The following is a 16,406-nucleotide window of genomic DNA, read 5'->3' on the forward strand; positions in this document are numbered from 1 at the left end:
TGTGGGCTTCGCACAATATTGATGATGGAAATCTACATTCGCATATATGTACATATATGCGTATTTGTTTGTGCGCATTTTTTTGCACAAAATTATAAATAAAATATTTGCATTTTTATTGAAAATTAAAATAATTTCTGCGTACGCCACATTTGAAACAGAAACACACAGCAAATACGACCGAGGCAAATACGGACTTTGGTTGAACAAAAAATATGAATTTAAATGCATAAAATATACAGATGTGTTTCGTGAAATTACAGGAAATGGAAAAGCAACGGAAGGCTAAAGGCACTTCGCAAAATGATTAACAAAAAGGACTGTCAACTAAAAAGTCACGATTAGATAGCGCCCAAATTAAAACGGCTGATTTAAATTGCAGCAATGCACCCAATGCTAAAATGTTTTGATTTTCAGATTTTCAGATCACTTGACCCTTCGCCTCGAAAACAGAGCTGCAATTTCATTCCAGTACACAAAATCAACACATCCATGAGCCTTTCAGTTCACACAGCAGGAAATCGAAATCGAGAACGAAGAAACTGGACTTGAAAATCGCCAAGTTTTCTGATTAATTTCAAGCGAATGCAAATACAGCCAGCCAAGGCTACATATATCGCAACTGACACATGCATAAAGGGCATATATGCCACCTATGCGATTCTGAGCCTCGAATCCGAACTCGAATCCCTTCCTCACGCCTGTCACTTTTGATAAATTTGACGCTTTTTGTTTGCTGCGACTGAGAAATAACTTGTTGTGATAATTTCGCCAGCGAATTTGTTGCGCAAATATCAAAATAAAATTAATTTCCCCCGTCGCCCGATGAAGGATCCTCATTTGCTCGTTCCTCTTCTGTCCATTTGGAGGCCAGAGAGTCCGTGGTTCGAGGTCCAAGATCCGATTCAGATCCCTTTTATGAATGAAATCGGGCCTCGTCCCATCACCATCACCATCACCATCGCCATCACCATATTCATCTTGGCCGTTTGCCGTTGCACCGGAAATTGAAATTTTAAAAGTTTTGACGTTTGCCAGTTCTCCGCCGTCCGTCCGCTTATTTATGCAAACAAAAATACCTTTAAATGCAGACACGAGCCACGGAACCTAAAACGAAATTAACAAAATATTAATTGGCTGACTGGCTGACTGGCTGAAACTGTCTGATGTGATTCGGTGCCATCAGTTTGGCTGAGCTCCATGTTCAGGCTCAGATACAGATACAGATGCAGATGCAGATACAGATACAGATTCGGGTCCGGTTCCAGGTCCACTTGAATTCATTCCATCTGTGGCATTTCTCATTTTGGCCTGCAATTCGTTTTCCGTTTCCGCTCGACGCTCATCATTTGCATAGAGCGATTTGTTTGGCTGCTCGTCAAAGTTAACAAATGTGTAAATGCTTTCGGTTCATCCAATAAATCAGGCTTAATCAACGGTACGATTCGGACCGTATTTGTGCCGATCTGGTGGGCTAAAGATCGGCTTTAAATATGCAACATTTTTCTTAGCTGCTTTTAAAATGATTTAGTTAAGACATAGTCATAATATTATGCTAATTACGGATGACATTTTCCATTTGGCTGCAAAATAAATTCGTCAGAAAGCTAAGCAAACTCCACTTAATTTACAGGCACATTGCTCCACCCCATTTTATGCCACCCACACGCTTGATAGACCAAAGAAAAGGCCACGGAACTGGAAAAAGTATGGAAGAGTGGGGAAAACGATCCCACTCGATGACTGGCAGCCGATTTCGACGCCTACGAGTGACAGAACCCTCTGCAGAGTGGAACCCCCTTAAGAATATATTACAAGAATCTCTAAAACGTATTTTAAATCATTAAATTTTGCCTAGAAATGCAAAAGAGGTGGTTTGAAAGTGGCTGATATCATTGAGGAAGACATACAATGCATTCCGCGTTCGTCGGCTGGGAGTGCCCACTGTAGCCGCACACAAAAGCGGTCCATTCATGGCAGCACCAGCGACTCGAACGCTCTGACGATCCATTCATCGCCACTCGCCCGCTGCAACTCATTTGGGAAACCGAAACCCAATGTACCATGATCACGAGAGATCGGATCGCCGGAACGGGAATCGTTATGGGAGCAGTCGTCGAGCCAGAAACCGAACTGAGTCACTGGCGATGCCCGCCGTTCGATAGGCTGGGATTCCAGGGCATGGTGTGATGGAAATACCCTTACAGAAAGCCAAAGTCGCTTAAATTTATACGCACGAACTACACCTCTTTAAGTCGTTGATTACACACTCGTATCTAGCACACAAAGCTAATCTATCGACCTTTCAGATCATATCTCCTTCAAGCTGCCACTTCCTGCAGATATAGCTTCAGTCTGGTCCTCCGTTTGACCAACTTTGTGGGGCATCGACTCCTTTGCGACAAAGATAAACAAAATGGCGCCCAAGCCGGGCCATTGGCTAAGTTATGGTTCCCGGCAGCGGGACAAAGGCAGAATGCAAATGCAATCCCCAGGCTCGCAAAACGCAGAGCCAGAAAAAAGGCAAAAAATAAAAGGGGAAAAAGGAAAATAAGGAGGGGGATCCCTGGCCCTGCGTCTGCAGCTGACATGATATACGCTTTGATGTCTCGTTTTTTTGATAAAGTACTCAATCTATAAACGCCAAGAGCAAAAAACCGACTGCGGACCGGGGTCAATGCAAAAATATGATATGGAATTGCCTGGCCCTGGATCGGGATCTCTGGTACTGGCGACTGGCTGAGATTGGGATTGCTATTGGGATTGCGATTCGGATTTGGATTGGGATTGGGATTGGGATTGGGACTCGGATTGAGATTGGGCTGGTGACTCTGACTGGTCCACTAAAAAAGCGACAGCGTGCTGAAGCCGAGCCGCAAGTGGAAAAATGAAAACAAAAGCGAGGCCGAAATCAAAATCACCAGAACCAGGCAAAAAAAATGGCGAGCCAGCAACGCTTTAAAGGTAAACACCCCAACTCCTGCTCCAGCTCCAGCTCCAGCTCCAATACCATGACCAAAAACCGGACAACCGGACAACTGGACAGCTGGACAGCTGGACGGTGGACATTGGGCACTGGACACTGAGATTGGCAACGGCTTTTGGCTAATTCGCGATGCTCCACACACAACGAAAAAACAGCTCACTAGGAGGTCGACCACTAGAATACCCTAGTATTTTTTGTACTTCAAGTAGTACAGAGTTTCAAGTAAGAAAACAAATTTAAGCATACGTGTATTGTGCTGGAAACACACTTGAAGCTGCTTAAAAGTATGCATGAATCGAACTTCTGTCCTTTTATAACTTTTTGGTTTCTAAGTCATTAAGAATTCAGCATTGCCAGAACTGCAGCAGGGTATTGAAGAGCTGAAATGTCATTCATAAATCATACGCAACGATGTTGCTTGCCGCATTGGACTACGTTGCCATTTGCTCTACGCTTCTTTGCGTTTTTAACCATTTTTTGTCTTGCCATTTTTCGCTGCGTTTTTTGCACTTTGCTGTTGGGGCAGCGAGTGTGCTGTGCGCTTTAAATCGATTCGCGAGCAAATTAAAACATTTCAAGATTTATACGCACAACTGTCAAAAAATGTTCAAGTTCGTTTATCAGCGTGTCCTTATCGCCCTCCAGCCCCCCGACCCACGGTTGATACGGTACTCCTTTTCCTTAAATTTGCATTTTGCATTCGAAAGGCAACTTCCGGCATTCGCTTGCGGAGCCTCACTTGAAACGCACAAATGGCCTCACAAAAAACAGTGGAGTCTCCGCAAGACGAACAGCTATGTGTGTTATTTTGAAATTTTTTGAGACAACACTATATTTATTTTTGAAAGATTATGGCTCTACGGTCGTCCATACATATGTAAAAATAAAGATTCACAGTAAAATTTATGAACTTCCAGGGCACACTGTAGTTGGCATGCATGCATATATCCCAGATAGAAATTTCATAGTTTTTGGTTGACTTTGCGCAGCTCTAAGCCGCGGGTATTTTTTTGTATCTGTATGTGTGCGTATCTGTGTGCGTATCTGTGTGCCATTCGAAACTTTCAAGCGAAGCATCCTCAGGCACACAATCCTTGCAATCGCGCACAAAAAATTGACTAACTTTTATCATTTTCATGGCAGAAAGTTAAAAATGTTAAAAATGAAAATATTTTTGCATGAGAACATGGGAGGAAAAGCTCGAAATGAAATCATAATTTCAATTCAAACTTCGAAATGCAAGTGCAAACATAAAATTAAATAACCAAATACCATTGGATGACAATAACAAAAAAGGAAACTATCTGTAATAAGGGGCACACAAATAAAAAATATTACAAAAATCTATACCAAATTTGGCGGTATTCGGAAATAAGTAAATGATCAAATAAGTTACACAAAATTGTATCAAGAATAATAAGACATGGGTTTTCGACATTTGTATATCCGTTACTCGTAGGGTACAAAATTATGATTCCGTACTTTTTAAACATTTTTTCTTTCATTATTCAGTCAATTTAAAATTAAAGATTTGCATAGACAATATGTATCATGGTTGGTGTCTTAGCTAAAGCATTTTAGTTTATTTCTTGGCTAATGTACTAAAAGTGGATTTGATGATAACTCAACGAAACCTCGTTCAGTTTCTGTTTCAGGGGTCTGTGTCTCGACTAAGTGGTACATTTTAAACATTGCATTATTCAGTTGCGCTAAAAAACAAGCTACAATTAGTGAAAAGCTCATAAAAAGTTTAACAAAAACCGGTTTCAGAAGATCCCTCTTTACGCCCCATTCAACACATTTATTTTCTCCTCTTTCTCTCGCGTGTTTTTGTTTTTGTTATTAATTTTCAGTTTATGCGCGTCTTTCAAAGAAGTTGGTTGTTTTTATCACTTAACAATCATTATAAACATTCCCTTTTTTGTGTTTTTTTTCTGTTTAAATCAAACCAAAGTGCTGGCTGTCTACTAGCCTATAAAAATTTCTATATCAACGAGACATTAAAATATTAGCATAGTATTTTGAGGTAAGTTAACGGCAAATTAAACACAGCTCACATTTATTTTGGCCATGCCAATTTGGCGTCTATAAAAAGATGAGAGCGATCTCAATGTTAAACGAGTATATAAGCACGTGAGAGAGCTTTCTTTCAGAGTGTGAGTGTGGGTCACCCTTGAGATGAAAGTGCAGCTGGGGGGCAGTGGTCCGGATGGAAGGTCACCAGGTGTGAGGGAAATTGTGTAGAATAGCAGGTGAAAATATGTGAAAATATGCCAAACATAAAACCCAAAGACAATTGGCTTTATTTTGAAACGCTGTCAAACTGCAGCATGAGTTCTAAGAACTGGGAAAAATTATCTTAAGATTGATAGTAAACCAAGACCTTTATAACATGGAGCTTGTAAAGTCCCCTTGGCAAATCCATGCAATCTAAAGAGATTCTGCCATCTATTAGCTAAGCTCTGTGAGAATCGCATAGAAAGGCAGCTTAAGTTGGTTGACGTTGGAAGACGTTGCGAAAGAACCATCATCTGGCTGCACATTAGGTTTGGTCTATTAAACGTGTGTGCTCACCGCTCGCAAGAATCTGCGATGTGTGCTGGGGGTAATTAAAGAGACAACATCTGCAGAATGCTGGCCGGAGATCTTTTATTTATGACTTGACCATTCACCCAGGCTCAGCATCATCAGGCAGGTCTTAGCATTCAGCTACGGGGCCTTAGTCCAGGCCTGGCCAAAAGTGTTTTGCAGTGGCTGTGTTATGCCGCGGCTGCTGCCTTTGCTGATGGCCAACAAATTCATAAACAACGCTGAAATCAAGTTTCGAGGGGCTCGAAGGGGACCGCAGACCCAGTTGATGTAGGCACAATCAAGATGTTGGCTAGGAAAATTCTTGGACGCGCTGGGGCCTCGACTTTCCTCGTCTCACCTATTTCACCAGAGTTGGTTACTTTTGGTTAGGAATAAAATAATTACCCTTTATTTAATACATTTAAGACTCAAAAAATACTTTGGATAAATAAAATACTTAAATGTAGCATGAAGTTAGACGAATTCATGAATTAGAATTTTACTGTATCTTTCGAAGTATCTTAAGTATCATTCAAACTTGATCTTTTGAAGCGATTTGAAGGGAACCGTATCATGATTTCTTTAAGGGTACATACATATTCGCTGCTGCCCTAGAAGATGCCATTTCTTATTCAGTTTTCGTTTTCGTTATTTATTTTTATCTGCATTTTTCTTTTGGCCGAGACGAAACGAGTTTTCCAACATTTTAAGCTTTTCTTTGGCCCCTCGCCCCGATTTTTCCTCATATCATCTAGCTGCTGTCTTTGCGCTTCGCTGAAGTCGCCTGGAATTTAATGCCACACTGAAAATTGCAGCGTCTGATGCTCTATATGCATTTCCATTATTATATTCATCATTGCAGGCAACTCAAGCAATTGCAGACGAGAAGATATGTCAAGTAAATCATTCGGTCAACTGAGTTTTACCTGATCTTTTTAGTCGTGCAACCAACTCAACTAGCGAAATCTTACAGATGCAAATGTTCACCGCAGATAATGGTGCTTAAAGTGAGAACACGCCAAATTGCACGCCACGAATTACTTATATCAAATTATCCAATCAAACCACTTTGACTTTGATAAACGCGTTATGGGCCCTTGACTTTAAAAAAAAGAGATTTATGATTCAAGGGGTATAATTGACTCCCCAGGCTCCATATGTGGGCCATTATGTCAAAATACTGATTTTTTTTACATAAATAAAAATGTTTAGCAAAAATTCTGAATTTACGACACCAAGAGTAACTAACCTTATCACTTTTTGACGGACATTGCAAAATTATTTTTTGACCAAATTTTCGCATTTTGTGTAAGGCGGTAACATCATTAAAATTTGCAAAAAAAAAAAAAAAAAAGTTTTTCCCAACTTAAATGCAAATTGATTTGGATTTAAAAAACAAGCTCGGCGAGGTATGACACTCCATGTTTGGACCATTATTTTAAATGTTATGGCAACAAATCTGATACTGTGTTGCTGCTGGGCGTCTGATTCGCTTGGGCCCTAATTAAATCGACTATATGCTACCTCGCCCTTTGCCATTTTTCTTGTTTTCTTATTTTCTTTTTTGACTGACTCTTGTGCGTGAGCGTACGCTTTTAAGTTATGTTTCGTGTGTTTCCCTGATCGGCGAGATTCTTTTCACTTTCTTCTCGGGAGCGTGGAGTGTGAAGTTACAACAATGGCACCTGCAGCAGCCACATCCAACACACAGGTGCGAGTGACTGGTGCCCCGGGGGCAGAGGGCGCAGAGCGGGGGAACGGGGCAGCACTGATGGGAGGGGTGGGGGAGGCGGCTTGGGGGACCGACAAAGGCAGATGCATTGTTCGATTTAACTTTCACTGATTGCCCGTTGACAATGCGATGTGGCTGCTCGTAGGTCGTAGTTGTGCACACACATTCATGAATGGAGATGTGTATGTGGGTCTTGGCATACAAATGATTAGCAAGTACGTCGGCAATACTGCGAAATTCCATTTACTTTCTATATGGAAATCTATGTGCACACTCGAAAACATAAAGGTAAAAATTAAAATAAATCTTGAGAGCTTAGAAAGTTAACACCCTGCTGTGTGTGGGGGGGCGAGATAAAAAAAAAACAAGAGACAGAGAGAAAGAGTGGGATATAGTTCTTCAGAGGCGACAACTAATTTGAGAAATTATATTTTATGGCGTGCGGAAGCTTTGGCGGCCTCAATTCCCAACTCCCTTTGCGTTTTTGTGTTGTCTGTTAATTAAATGATTGTTTTTTGTATTTTCTGTATGGCCTTTGAATTTTGAGACGAGATAACCAGCCGGGCTGGGTCTTTGAAAGTCTTGATGGACTCCCAAAAATATATGAAGTCTTTTAAATGCAAAGTGGCAGGGAAAATGGCTGGCTGTTTGGATTGGATTGATTGCGTTTATTCTTGGAATCTTCAGCTTTTCCCTAGAAAAATAAACAAGTATCTTTCTTGTTAAAGTTATGTCCGGCCATTTCGGCTAACTTTGTGAAACACTCGATGTTGCACATTTAGCTGCCTGCAGCTGACAATATATGCAAATTCATCATACAAGCGATCAGCACCTGGTTTGTCCAACAGGTGTACAACATTATCAAGCACAAATCACGGGTTTTTGCAACCGTACAACATTGTAGACACTGAGCACGTTTAGTTGATGGAGTGGCTAGAAATAATATAGCCAGCAAATTGAGTTGCACAACTGGTAAGCAGTGTTTTTGTTGGTTTTTGCAGAAGAATAATACCTATTTTAAAATATTTTTGATTAAATAGTTCAATGTATAAATTTAAGAACATTTTTGAGCTTTACTCAAGTTCTAACCTCCATAACTCTACTTATCTTAATCGGATTTTGAAGTGGCATACCTCTAAATGTTTCTGGAGTAATTCTCTAAATATCTGCATTCAAATTTAGAAATTTATTTTTTTTTAATTTTTTTGTCATTTTTTTGATGTATGATGTTGTAGAAATTCAAAAAAATTAACAAATGCCCCAAAACTGAAGTTCTAACCTCCATAACTCAGCTTATCGTAATCGGATTTTGAAGTGGCATACCTCTAAATGTTTCTGGCGCAATTCTCTAAAACACTGCATTTAAACTTGGAAAAATTTTTTAAATTAACAACACTCTCACGCCCACACTTTTAAAAAATGTTGTGGTATTTTTTCACATTTTGACTACAGCATTCTATCTTGATGAAGTTGGAAAACTCGTCGAGCTTGACCCCCCTCCTGCAATGGATTTTTGATTGAGTTTGGGGCCCTTTGCTCTCGGTTTCAGTTGCTTCGGCTGTTTGTTTCATAACGAATCTAATTAATTGAAGGTGAACGGAAATGTGCGCTAATTTTTCAATGATTAATGATGTCTGCCAGTGCGGCGCTGTGCAGGCCGAAATGTGATTTACTTTAATTAATTAAATGCCAGCAAATGCCGAACCACATTGAGAGTGAGTCGCAGCAACTTCAAGTTTCTTGACCTTCGCATCGTGGATTTCTACAGCAGCCACATGCAACAACAACCCATTCATAACTCACGACTTTCGCGACAATTTTCACCTATAAGTCATCCAAATGATAACGAAAAACCCGCCGAAAAGCCATCCACCATCCATGCAACCAGTTTGCGATTTCCCTATACAGAGTGTCTACTGTACTTGCATAGGCATTGGCAGGCAAAAGCGGCTCTTGTTTCATGAATTACAAGTGAAACTGGCCAGGAAGCCGTCCAGATTTGGAGGGTGGAAGCAGTTGATTAGCTGATTAACGGGTATCTGATAGACGAGGCACTCCTGTTTGAAATGTTACACAGTTAGCCTAAGCTTCTAAACATCTGTGTGCAAAAGATGTATACATCATGTGTCCAGCCATGTGACCACCTGAGTAGATGACGTTGAACTCCTTACCACCAGCAATCTTCAGTCGCGGCGCGGTTTTCACTTTTATTTATGTTTCGCGCCGACAATCGATTGTTAATTTGCATTTAATTTATTTCGCGGCCCCGGCTGGTGCTGGCAAAAACAAAAAGTAATGCCCATAAAACTGATCGGAGGCTGAGGACAGGTACAGGCTCAGGTGCCCCCATAAATTGTTCATTGCTACCGTTGCCGCTGGGCGGCCAAGTCGCGCTTGCCACATTTCCTCTGCACTGCGGAAAAATATATAAGATTTTAGTCTGAAAATAAATTGCACATTGAAATGTGGCTTTGTGCCATTTTTAGGAGGGATTAAGTGCTTGGTGTCTCTTCCTGAGTCGCTTTTCTCGCTGTGTGGCCAAGTCGCCGGCGAAGTTTCGAACCGCGCCAAATCGATTTGAGCCACGATTTTAAAGTACTTCTTGCTGTTTTGGCCGGTGTCTGGCTCTCTCGTTAGGAGAAAGGCGACGCTGATCAGTCGGACAAACCAGTAACAACTACAGCTCCAGCCAATACAACAACTGCAACGCCACCGAAACAACAACCACACGTGAGCAATTCACTTTCTAATGATGCACGCTCAGTGTAAAAACCAAAAACCGACAAGCAGAAAAAAAAAACGGACGAAGACCGAAAAATAAAAATCCCGAAAGGAAATAAAATATGGCCAAGCCACAAAAATCTGTTTTTCATTTGCAATAACTTTTGGGGTTGATGCCAGCGGCGCCTAAGACAAAAAGCAAAAAATAAAAACAAGTTACATAAAATGTGTCCTGTCATAAACTTGCCAAATTTATTTGCCAATTTAAAATTCAAAAATTGAATATTATGTGCAATTGTGCAATTAATTATATATATTTATGTGTTGCATAAAAATAAATGATTTTTGTATTGATTCCAAAGTCAAAAAGAAGGAGGAAAAGAAAAACGGCGATTAAGGGAAGTTGCTGATAACAAAAAATATAAACATGATACACAAATATATATGTATGTTAGTGAAAAATAATGGCCTGAATAACGATATGGATTTTAAAAACCAGAAAAGTAAAAGAAAAGTAGTTACGTTTGAAATTATTTTTCCCACATATCATGGTCCTGTTGAACGACCCATTCAATGCACTTTTATTTTAATTACCAACCCTAAAAACTCGCTTAATATTCGAGTTATGCAATGAGGCATTTTCGGGGTATTTAATTCGCAAATACTGCACCCAAGTAGGATCCCATTTTTTGCGCACCTTTTCTTCTTTTTTTTGCTGAAATTGAAACCCGTTTCACATGGCGGCAGGTGGAGGACAGAGTAAAAAAACTGGCGAAATGAAAATGAAAACGACGCCGGCGAAAATCCCATCATAAGAGATCTGGTCGGTCCTGTCCGTCTGGGGTCAACTGGTTCGCCCTAGTCGCGTTTTAACTTAATACCCAAGACTGACCGCCAAAACGGGCAGTAAAAAAGAAGTGGGAAAACGGCGCTACGAAAAGTCCAGCAAAACACAAGACAATGCGAAATAATAATCGTAATAACGATACAAGTCCAGTAACGAGACAGAGATTAATGTCGCATGACAATCATGACGGAAATCTGAGCCAAAACTGGACAGTGTTTTTCAGGAAAAAGTGAAAAGTCGCCGGCGAGTCGCAAAAATTGACAACACTTTCAATTGTCGCCACCAAAAAAATAAAAAAAAAATGAAGGCAGCAGCGAAATCTTGGCTATTTAATGAAAACAAAAGTGAAACACACCCAGAAATACCACAACAAAAATAATATAAAAATAAAAGAAAGACGCCCTCGTTTCATGGGGATTGCTATGTGTTGTGAACAGCGAAACCGAAAGTGGCCGTCATTAAAACTTAATGAAGGCACAAGGTTCACAGCCACACTGGACTTGTCCGACATAGATATAAGTCCATGTACATGACATAATGTTAAACTTGAGACATTAATTTGTTACCTACTTACTTGCCACTTGCCACAGACTTGCATCTAAACAGCACACATTTCAGCTGCAGTTTTCCCATTCATGGAATTGGGAAAACAGCAATAAAAATCCACCGACTTCCCTGCAGATGCATTACTTTCAGGCACACTGCAGTTTCTCCATATGCATCATTACTTCTGGGCAATCATAATTTATTTTCCCACAATAGTTTGATGACTGGCTTGCTCCACTTCATGTCAGAATATCCCACAATCCAAATGCAATTGGGTGGCCATTCGTAAGTAGTTCATGTGCTCAGAAGCCAAAGAGAAAATTTCACATGCCCAGGTTTGAACGACCTTGTGGCTTTCAAGCAGATTTCAGAATTTTCAACAACACCCATGCTGCATGATTAATTTGTTTGAGCTGATTAGGCTCTTTTTGAAGATCTGTTGCCTTCAATTTACATATCTATCGGATAAATTGGAAACAGACTGAGCCCTTGTAATTATTCTTTTCATTCCAACGAACTTCGAACATCGCTGGATTGTTTTGATTGTTTGTGATTTGCCTGTGATCTGCACTTTTGTTGGAGTTTGACTTATTGTTGATAGTTTGCTCTTTGCCATTCGAATAGCTCTACCAATGACCCACTGACTTGGTTGGCTCGAAGAATCGAAACTTTGGTTTTTTCTTGCACTTTGATATATTTTTTATTCATGCTTTTTGCTTCTCTCAGCTGAAAACTCGATTTTGCATTCGGCATGCTCCATATTGGTCCAAGTCGAAACCATTAATAATTGTCATGTGCTCGTATGGTCGAATTTGTTTTTGGCGGCGCTTTTCATGCCGCGATTTCCTACTTCCGCAATTCGAAATCTATGAAAAATTTGAGCCAGCAGCAGCATGATTTAATAAACGTGATTAGCGTTTTTCTGCCGTTTTTTTCCAACTTATTATTTGTATTTTTCATAACAAGTGCCAACTAATTGTGAGTGCCTGGCAAATAGACACACGATATACTACAAATAGGAAATTGATATAAAACGCTGTGCAGAGTACACAAATGGGTTTTTAATACATGTATGTGGGAATGGTAATGTCAATATTTGCTAACTAAAATGAGTGTCAGCGTTCCGTTCAATTTATAGCACAACTTCCTTATTTAATGTTTCTGACATGTGTTTACCAAGATATTGAAAAGATATAGGCAATCTAAACTATAATTATAAGTAATAAATAAGAGTAATCGGTAAACTTGAATCCCCTTGGAATATCTGGACACAGAGTAACTGTGATAATTATGATTTATAGAACCAGTTGTCGTCGATTTTCGTATTGTTTTAGCATCGCTTACGCGTCACCTTGGCCCCCCAAATAATTCCCAGAGAAACCCGAAAAGCATATACATTATGGACATACATTTATGGACAGCAACTACAAAACACAAAATCATTTCCCGCTTCGAATGCATTTTCAAGGCGAAACCTTTCAATGCCTGCCGAAGGGTGCACAGAAAGAAAAAGCAGTGTTGAATATTTTGTCAAGCCGAAAAACAACAGCACGAAGGTCAGGCAGCAGCTCGAACTCGTTGAGACTTAAGTACAATCATCTGAAATGTATAAAAAAAGATAATAATAAATGGAAACAAGCTCGATAAATAAGTGGAATAGGTGAAGAAATACGCGTGCGCAGCGCCACAAAAAAAATATTTAACTTCAATGGTATAACAGATACAAATGCCTAGACATTACGATTGTAATCACTCTCCACTCGGATTGCAGATGAAAGACGACTTTGTCCGCCAACTCTTGACAAATCACTCAAAACAATAAAACATTTCTGCAGTAAATTACATCTTGAAATTCATACAAAATATATAGATGGTGGGCTTGGTATTTGCTTTCCAATCACCCGAAATCGTTAATCATTTCCGAAGTCATGCTTTTGCAAGTAATTAAAAAAGGAAATCACTATTATTTCTCTTTCGAAGACCACAAATTTAAGTTGCTTCCCATAAAAGTGATGTATGGCTTTATGAAGCTGGCTTTTTGCGGTATTTTTCGAAAATGTTTTACAGCCAAAGTCAATTAATTACCTGTGAAAGCAACTATAATAATTGAATCTAAAATTGAGAAATTATATTACATTAACAAACATTTTCTTCTTTACAGCAACCTATTGTAGCTTAACTCTAAACAAATTCCATGAGTAACAATCAAAATTATGATACCACCTTTTTAATCAAATAAAAAGGCAGGGCTTTAATAATATCGGATGCTAGTAATAATACAAAAAGGTGCTTCTATCGGATCAGTGCCATTTAGACGTCAATAATGCCACATAATTGGATGGGCTACCACTTTCATTCCAAGACTTTTCCCATGAACTTCTCCATGAGTCCCATAAAGTTGTAATCATCGGCGAACCCATTGAAACCCCGCAAATTAATTGGAGATCTTCGTGAGCCGCCATCCCACCCAAAACCAAAGGGGGAAGACCAAAAACTAGCTGATTAGGGGGTGATTATTTCTCAATTATTGACCACACGAATCAAATGGATGAGCTGCGTCGATCATCATCAGGAAGCGAAAAGCAAAAGTGTGACATAATAACACGCACCGGGCGAATTTGTATCCGATGCCGAGTCCAAATCGGTGGGTTTCCAGAGGGGGTTTACAGGGTCTTGGGGCGGGAATCGAAGCAAATGTGTCTGCGGTTGAATGCAGCGACTAATGCCAGACATTTATGGCATTATGGCTGCGATGAGAGGGTATATCTTATGGGTATCCGCAGTACCTGCTACTCGGCTATCGATTACCAGCACTTCCCCATTTGCTGTTTTATTTCGCCGAGGGTGTTGTAAAATCTGGAGAGGGTTGGGCTGCAGAAATAAGGAAGTAGCCTTGCGACCGTAAAATATTTACAACATAGTTGCGCTGGAAAATACGTAAATGCAAATATTATATTAACATTTTTATCGATGAGCAATAATTGCTCATTATCAATAAGGAAAATGGTTCGAAAAGTATTAAATTCTTTAAAAGCATTTGCTTGGTACAACAAGCTCCATTTAATATTAAATTATTATATACTTAGGGTATCAAGGCTTCCTATTACCAATGCACTCCGCTTTCGTCTTCATAAAGTGCATGCCTACACGGGGCTCGATATGATATGATATGATATGCGGCCAAGCGAGGCAGCAAAACCTTAATTGCAATCTCGACGTCGACAATCGGAGTGGAGTAGGTAGCGTTGAATGCGAAGTCAGGCGAAACCCACTTGAGTACACTCGCGTCCACTCATTCAGTCAGTCAGTCAGTCGGTTCCAGTTGCAAGCTCATGGCTATCACATGGCTCCATTCAAGCGTTTCCCAGTTGGGCGTGCAACCCTCGGCAAAAACGCAAAAATTGTGGAAGGCAACACAACTAAAGGCTGGGACGGGGGCAACAAAAAAAAAAAGGTGTCGAGACCCTATAGACAGGGGTACACCGGTGCCCATTGTCTTTTGTGGGTCTTCGATTATAATGACGAGATGATGCAACCGGCCCATGCCCCTCCCACTTTTTCCAGTGCGACGTAATCATCAACCAGCGACTTTTTGCTTAATTTGTGGCGGCGCGGATCGCTTCCTTCTGATTTTCTGCGTTTTTCGCCCAAGTTTACGTCCAGCCATCAACGCGTTGTTTGGCAATAAGACGACTAACAAACCTCGCATGTACTAGTCAAATCAATTTGTACGAGATAGCAGGCAAAAAGGCGAAAAGACACGAAAATGCGATTGCCAAATTCGAAACGAAAGTCTGTCCACAAAATCACCAACAACCCAGCGGAGTTATGTCATAATACAATAAGTTAATAGCTTGTAGAAAACTTCTAAGCAATATTTTTACTTTTCCTATTCATACATTTAGTGGTTGGATTAGCTGCAATTTCTTGCAGTGCATGCACTCAACAGTAACCTGTATTTTGCATCTGAAAAAGGTTTCAAACTTCGTAGTTTGTGATTTTTACACTGATTTTAATCGAGCCCAAACTAGTTTACCGTTTTGTTACAAATTTAAAGCGAGCGTAAAGACAAGGACTTGCAACTTTCTTTTCCAAGTTAAACTTAAACCTCTGCTGCATGTGCATTTCATTAGCAATTGCCTTAACAAAAGTACTTCCTTATTACTGTCCATTTCATGGAAAGGAATCTGAATCTAGGTATCTGAAATATAAGATCAAAAACCTGTGAGCTTGCTTTAGTTTTTGTTACACATATTCCATATAATCCAATGTCTTACCAAACCAAATTAGTGTCGGTGGCCACTGGGCACCCTTGACGATTTCAAATTAGCACTTTTAATTAGTGCAAAAATGTGCCCAATAAAAACGAAGCCAACACATGAAATCAAAATTTAAAGAAAGCGTGACTTGGCCAATAGTTGAGAAGAGTCAACAAATAAACAACAGCCGGCTTGATATGGATACTCGTAAAAGATTTCACTTCTCTCCCCCACTTGAAGATTTCATAATCAATGTCATAATCGAATAATTTTTCTATGCACAAATTTCTGTTTGTTTCGCCGATGAATAAAAATCACAAACGCTGTTTAATTTGATCGTGGGGGCGTGGCACTAGCAATGGAAATCTGTTTTATTTCGACTTTGGTCGTGTTGATTTCTTACTCGTTTTGTCTGCTTTTATTTCGTGTGTTTTTCGTGTGTATTTTTTTACCCACGCCAGCTAGCAAAACAAAAGACTAAGGAAACGAACTTGCCCCCAAGACAAGTGATGTAAAGAGAGAAAAAATGTGGCACACCAGCAGCAACAACAACAATAAGTTGGGCGAATTAGTTGATCGCATTGTTGTCGCCGTTGTTGTTGTTGCTGTTGGTTGTTGCCGTCGTTGTAGTTGTTACAGAACAAACCGCTCATTAGGCCCATTAAACTGCAACTGTGAATTTTGTGTGTGTGGCGCGAGTGTGTGTATCTCTTAGTTAGTTTCGCCGCTGCTGACGGAGATGTA

At 40.0% G+C, this 16,406-nt stretch overlaps 1 protein-coding gene across 1 annotated transcript in view; it reads left to right on the forward strand.

The window, feature by feature from the left end:
• The first annotated feature begins 4,841 nt into the window (after window positions 1–4,841).
• LOC6549942 (fl(2)d-associated complex component) overlaps window positions 4,842–16,406 on the forward strand; it is a 35,863-nt gene continuing 24,298 nt past the window's right edge. The window contains exon 1 of the mRNA XM_026982672.1: window positions 4,842–5,012. The gene's annotated coding sequence lies outside the window, so the exon portion shown is untranslated. The remainder of the gene's footprint in view (window positions 5,013–16,406) is intronic.

This window comes from Drosophila erecta, unplaced genomic scaffold (assembly GCF_003286155.1).
Source record: "Drosophila erecta strain 14021-0224.00,06,07 unplaced genomic scaffold, DereRS2 tig00000152-arrow-arrow-pilon, whole genome shotgun sequence".
Classification (NCBI taxonomy): Eukaryota; Metazoa; Arthropoda; class Insecta; order Diptera; family Drosophilidae; genus Drosophila; species Drosophila erecta.